Genomic DNA, 5,771 nt, shown 5'->3' on the forward strand with positions numbered 1-5,771 from the left:
TCCCTCCACAGCTCGCCATGCCCCACACTCATAGCGAGAGCAGCTGCATCTGCACGCACATTTGCGCATCCCTCACATCGGCCAGTGTCCACCCGAGCATGTCCCCCGGGCCAGGCCGCATCCCAGCTGAGGCGGACGAGCCTCGCTCTGATCCTCACTGACCTGCTCATCTGAGAAATGTGGGTGGACAGCCCTCTTGTTCGTGGGGTGGGAAGGTGGGGGTAGCAGGGCTTCCTTTGTGGACATGGGTTTACATGATGGCACCCTTGAACAGAGTTGGGGAGATGGGTCTGAGCCACACGGCGGAGGCTGGTAGGGGTGAGGTTTAACCCCCCTGCCGAACCGGCAGGCATCCGCCCCCAAGCTGAGCGTCATCCTCCGAGAGAGCCCGCTGACTGCGAGCAGGGTACCCTGTGCTCACTGACTCCATTGGAGAACAAGTGGCCCTGCTGAGGGGGTCCGTTCTTCTCACGCAGGTCAGAGCGTTCAGAAGAAGTAAGCACCTTGAGCGAGCAGAGGGTCAGTGCTCCCGCGTTTCGTAACCCAGACGGCTGATCTGGAGGAAAGAGCACGGGGCAGGGAGACCAGCGCCTTGTTCCCTGCTCCTGGCAATGCCACCTGACTGGAGTTTTTATAGGTTTCTGCTGCCTGCTCTCTGTCCCTGCTTCCCGAGTGGCCCGAGATGTGCGGGGCCTCCTGAGATGCTGGTGAAGTTGGGCTTGCAGCTGTTACCAGGAGAGCAAAGGGATGACCTTTAGGGCAGGGCTTCTCCTTCTGCAGTGTGCACACAGGCCCCCCTGCTCAGGAGCAGGCTCTGACTCTACGTGTTCCGTGACTGTGCCCATTTTACGGGGGGGGAAAGCCAAGGCCCAGGAGCCGGCTTGGGACCTGAACCTGGGCTTTCTGCCCACCTCATCTCATTTCATCACCTCTTCCAGGAAAAGGGGTCTCCCCACAGCTGCCCTACCTCCTGCGTGCCCAGTGGGCCCGTCCATCTGACCCCCAGCTCCCCCTCCAGCATTTTTGTGTGAGTGCTCAGTACACGCCAAGAATTTAAATAACCCATGACCTCATCCTGCCGGGCCTCCATCCACATGAGCTTTTTTTTCAGGAATTTTCTCCTCTGCTACCAGCCCTGGGCACACTCACACAGGACCCACACACTGTTGTTCCTGCTTCCCGTAACGGTCTCCCCCAGGGAGGGCAGGAAAGCCCTCTGCTTACTCACGGCCCAAGGAGGGCCTAAGAGAAAACAGATGCCTGGATCTGTGACATCCCACGATGCGAGCAGCCCCCAGCCCCGCATGTCACAGAGACCTGGCTGCCTTGTGCCCTCCTCACTCCCCCCTGGACCCCCAGAACCAGCACGGGAATGCCAAGTGGTCCCCCCCCAGCCCTCACCCCCAGACCCCCAGCTTCCCACAGGGACCCAAAGTCCCTTCCCGGGTGGCCTGGAAGCCCGCCAGTGCTGGGCCGCCCCCTCCCTCCAATTCCATTAGAACCATGTCCACTCTTACTTTTCACGTGGAAAGGACACTCGAGGCCACTTTGTTTATCTGAGTCCAGTCGTTCAAAGATATTTATTGAGCATCTAACATGCACGAGACCCTGTCCTAAGGTACTGGGCCGACAGCAATGAGCCTGCCAGGACCAGACCTGCCTTTCATTGAGTCCCACCCCGCCTGCTGCGAGGACCTCCGTCTGCTGCGTGGACTAGCCCCCCACCCAGCCCTGTCAGACGTGGCCGGGGGCCACCCACTAGGTGGGATGTCTGCTGGTTTTTGCTCGCGCCAGGGCAGTTGTGTACCTGTCTGCTGTTCCCAAGAGGTCCGGGCTCTGCACTCCCCTGGGTGAGGCTGGCCCTCTCTGGTCTGTGAGTCCTCTGACGTGCAACCAGCCCCCTCTCCCTCCCAGCCAGCGCCCACCTCATGGGTGAAGCTCAGGACACAGATGGGACTAGAGCTCTTAACCAGGTGAGCCCACTTCCATCGGCTGGTTTTCTGCCCTACCCTGGGGCCTCTGCTCTTGTTCCTTCCTGGGCTCCTGGGCCCGAGGACCTGCATGGGATTCTGGGCCCGGATGCTCAGGCCTCACCGGCTCCTCATGGCTCCTTCGGCATCATCTGCTTCACCGGTCAGGCTTTGTCTCCAGAGCCTGCCTCTCGTCACCGCCCCTGTGTCTCCTGCCTCATCTGTGTTGATTTCCCAAGTTGGGCATTCTAGAAACGTGGGCCTGGCCCCACCCAGTGTCCACAGAGAACTAGTGACCTCTCATTGTGACAATTCTGATGGTCAGATCCGACCTATTTTTTAGCCCATTGAGATCTTTTGCTCCATCACCTGATACGTTAACTCTCCTGGCTTCACCACAGTGGGGAGTCTGCTTGCTGCCCCATCTGGGGGTTCATCCGGCACTGGGTGGGCATATTTACAGGCCAGGGCTGGAGGAGGGCCCTGAGCTGTCCCCGCTGCGCTGTTCATCAGATGTCAGCCTGCTCCCCTCCACAGACACCAGAAGCCCCACCTGTCATAGGATGCCCACTGGACAGGGGGGGTCCATGGGACCACACTGACACTTGGAAAATAGTGACTGTCAGGATGGAAGATTCTGGAACCTGGCAAGGAATCTGTATTGGTTTCCTAGGGCTGCCTTCATGAAGCACAAGATGCTGGGGGGCGCTTAAAGACCAAAACGTGTTGTCTCACCTGCTGGGGGCTGGAAGTCTCAGCTCCAGGTGGGAAATGGCCACGTGTCCAGCCTCCTCCCACTTCTGACCCCACAGCAATCCTGGGTGCTCTTTGGCCACATCACTCCATCTCTGCCTTTGTGTTTACATGGTTCTCTTCTGGGTCCCAATGGCCCTTTTTTTTATAAGGACACGAATTGTTGGCCTAGGGCCCACCCTACTCCAGTAGGGCCTTCTCTCACCGGCCAAATCTGCAAAGACCCTATTTCCAATAAGTTCGTGTTCACAACTTCCAGGCGGATGATTCAGCCTCGTGTGGGCGGCTTTGGTTCTCCCTCTCTACTTCCCTTTGACATACACTTTTCCCCATCCTCCCAAGCTGATTTTTTTACCCAGGTCTCTATGGGGCTTCCAAGAACTCTGGGCAGTCCTGCCAGGCCACCAACTTTGTTTCGTGGCTTCATTAACACAAGTCCTCTCTGTCCTGTGGAAGCTGGCCAGGGTCCTCCCCTCCACGCACAGTGGGGTGACAGAGTCCGGCTTCTTCCCGCCCCAAGCACCTCCCTGGCTTTCATCACCTATGGAAACATCCCCAGGACCTGGAGCTGGATTCTGCTCTGCCTCTGAGCTGCCTCTGCATTAGATGTGCCAACTCATTTTTCTCTTGCACACAATTAATTCCCCACACTGGTGCCTCTCCTGGGACACTGCCCTACACAATCAGTCCGCTCATGTTCTGTCTCCGCAAGAATTCCTCCCTGATCAACCCCTTTGGAAGATGCCAAGGAAGAAATTTCTTCTCTGTCCCTTGTGACCAGGGGCTCCTCTGAACACTAAGTGAACAAATAGAAGAAGAAATGCATTCAAAGCATCTTCTGCTGATGCAGTGGAGTGAGGGATATAAACCTGCACTTTCTGTCCACAGATATGACCAATCAGTAAGCAAAGTAAGATAAACCTGTAAATGGCCAATTATCTACTATGGATTCTTTAAGGGAAATTGGTTATACATTCTTCTTTGGAATTTCAGATAACATTAATTTAGTGATGTAGTCTAGATATTTTTTATTCAAATGATGACTTCACTACCAACTAGCCGGCCACAGGAAGAAATGTTATCTTAAGACATATACATTCTTTGCACATCAGAAATTAATATTCTCTAGCAGGTGATAAATGACGAGTAGTGGTGGCAGAATGAAGAAAGTTGGTGGCATGGCATTAGGTAGAAAGACTTTCAAAACGTGAGGGGCGCCTGGGTGGCTCAGTTGGTTAAATGTCTGCTTTCAGCTCTGCTAATGATCCCAGGGTCCTGGGATCAAGTCCCGGGTCAGGCTCCCTGCTCAGTGGGGAGCCTCCTTCTCCCTCTCCCTCTGCCCCTCCCCCTGCTTGTGTTCCCTCTCTCACTCTGCTCTTTCTCTCAAATAAATAAATAAAATATTTAAAACAATGCATAGTGAGCAAGGATCATCATCCATACAGTTGCAATCCCTGTCTCTACCTGCCCCGTCTCCAGATACCACACAGAAGCTCCTGGAACTGGGTCACAGCTGTCCCTTGGCCCCTCTATGGCCCCAATGGGACTTCCTTAAACCCAGTAGGGACCTAGGTGAAGTGAATGTCAGGTCTCTCATGATGTTACCTTGCTAATATATATCCATGGTGGCTTAGAGTTAACTCCATACACTCTTTTTAACATTCTTTAGTGAAAACTTGACCTGTCCATTGCTGTGCACATTGATGCCCAGTTAGCATGAGTGCCCTCAGCCCAGGACCAGCCTGTGCAGCTGGCCCCACATCTCTACTTCTGTCCACTGTCCACCTGGCCTCGGGTGCTGCCTCATCTGCTCCCTCTGTCCACCTCCTCTTCCCTCTGTCCACCTCCTCCTCCCTCTGTCCACCTCCCCCTCCCTCTATCTACCTCCTCCCTCTATCTACCTCCTCCCTCTATCTACCTCCCCCTCCCTCTATCTACCTCCTCCTCCCTCTGTCCACCTCCCCCTCCCTCTATCTACCTCCTCCCTCTATCTACCTCCCCCTCCCTCTATCTACCTCCTCCTCCCTCTGTCCACCTCCCCCTCCCTCTATCTACCTCCTCCCTCTATCTACCTCCCCCTCCCTCTGTCCACCTCCTCCTCCCTCTATCTACCTCCTCCTCCCTCTGTCCACCTCCCCCTCCCTCTATCTACCTCCTCCCTCTATCTACCTCCTCCTCCCTCTGTCCATCTCCTCCTCCCTCTATCTACCTCCCCCTCCCTCTATCTACCTCCTCCCTTTATCTACCTCCTCTGTCCATCTCCTCCTCCCTCTATCTACCTCCCCTTCCCTCTGTCTACCTCCTCCCTCTGTCCACACCCTCCTCCCTCTATCTACCTCCTCCCTCTATCTACCTCCTCTGTCTGTCTACCTCCTCCCTCTGTCCACCCCCTCCCTCTGACCACTGTCTACACTTGCTGTGGGTGATGTTGAGCTCTGGGGAGGGGCAGGGTGTCTGACCTTTGCCATTATTACTATACTGAGTCTTTATTCTGCAGGCTGTCCTGCTCAGGGAGCCCGTGGAAGCTGACGATGGGTTGTCTGTACCGCTGGGGACCAAGTGCCAGACAGGCGGTCCTGTCATGGGTGCCCACAGGGGAGGCCTCCCAGGGGGTCCAGACAGCACACGGTGCAGGATTTGATGAAATAAATCCTCCCTCTCCTCTTTCTTAGTCATCTAACTGCAGAAAATAAAAGTTTCCAGCTTCTTCTTAGGTCAAATATTTATTTTGCGCATGATAAATGAGTTCAGCCGTATTATAGCCTTATCCTTACATCGACTCCTCCCACCGGCAGATTGCTCGGCATCTTAATGACTGTGACTCGTCTGGTTTAGAAAGACCTTCTCAGTCTGGCTGGTGTGAAACTTATTTAAAACCCTAGAACCTGCAGTCTTTCTCTCAAGCAAAAAGGGGAGTTCCAGACAATCTTGCTGGTTGTATTTATAGCATTTTATTTCCTGAGAGAAGACAAGAAAAGCGAGCGCTTGCTCTCCCCTCTTGCGAGGCTCCTCCTCTGCCGTCCCCAGCTGGAGGGCTGGCCGGAGTGG

The sequence above is a fragment of the Zalophus californianus genome, chromosome 7 (genome assembly GCF_009762305.2).
Source record: "Zalophus californianus isolate mZalCal1 chromosome 7, mZalCal1.pri.v2, whole genome shotgun sequence".
NCBI lineage: Eukaryota > Metazoa > Chordata > Mammalia > Carnivora > Otariidae > Zalophus > Zalophus californianus.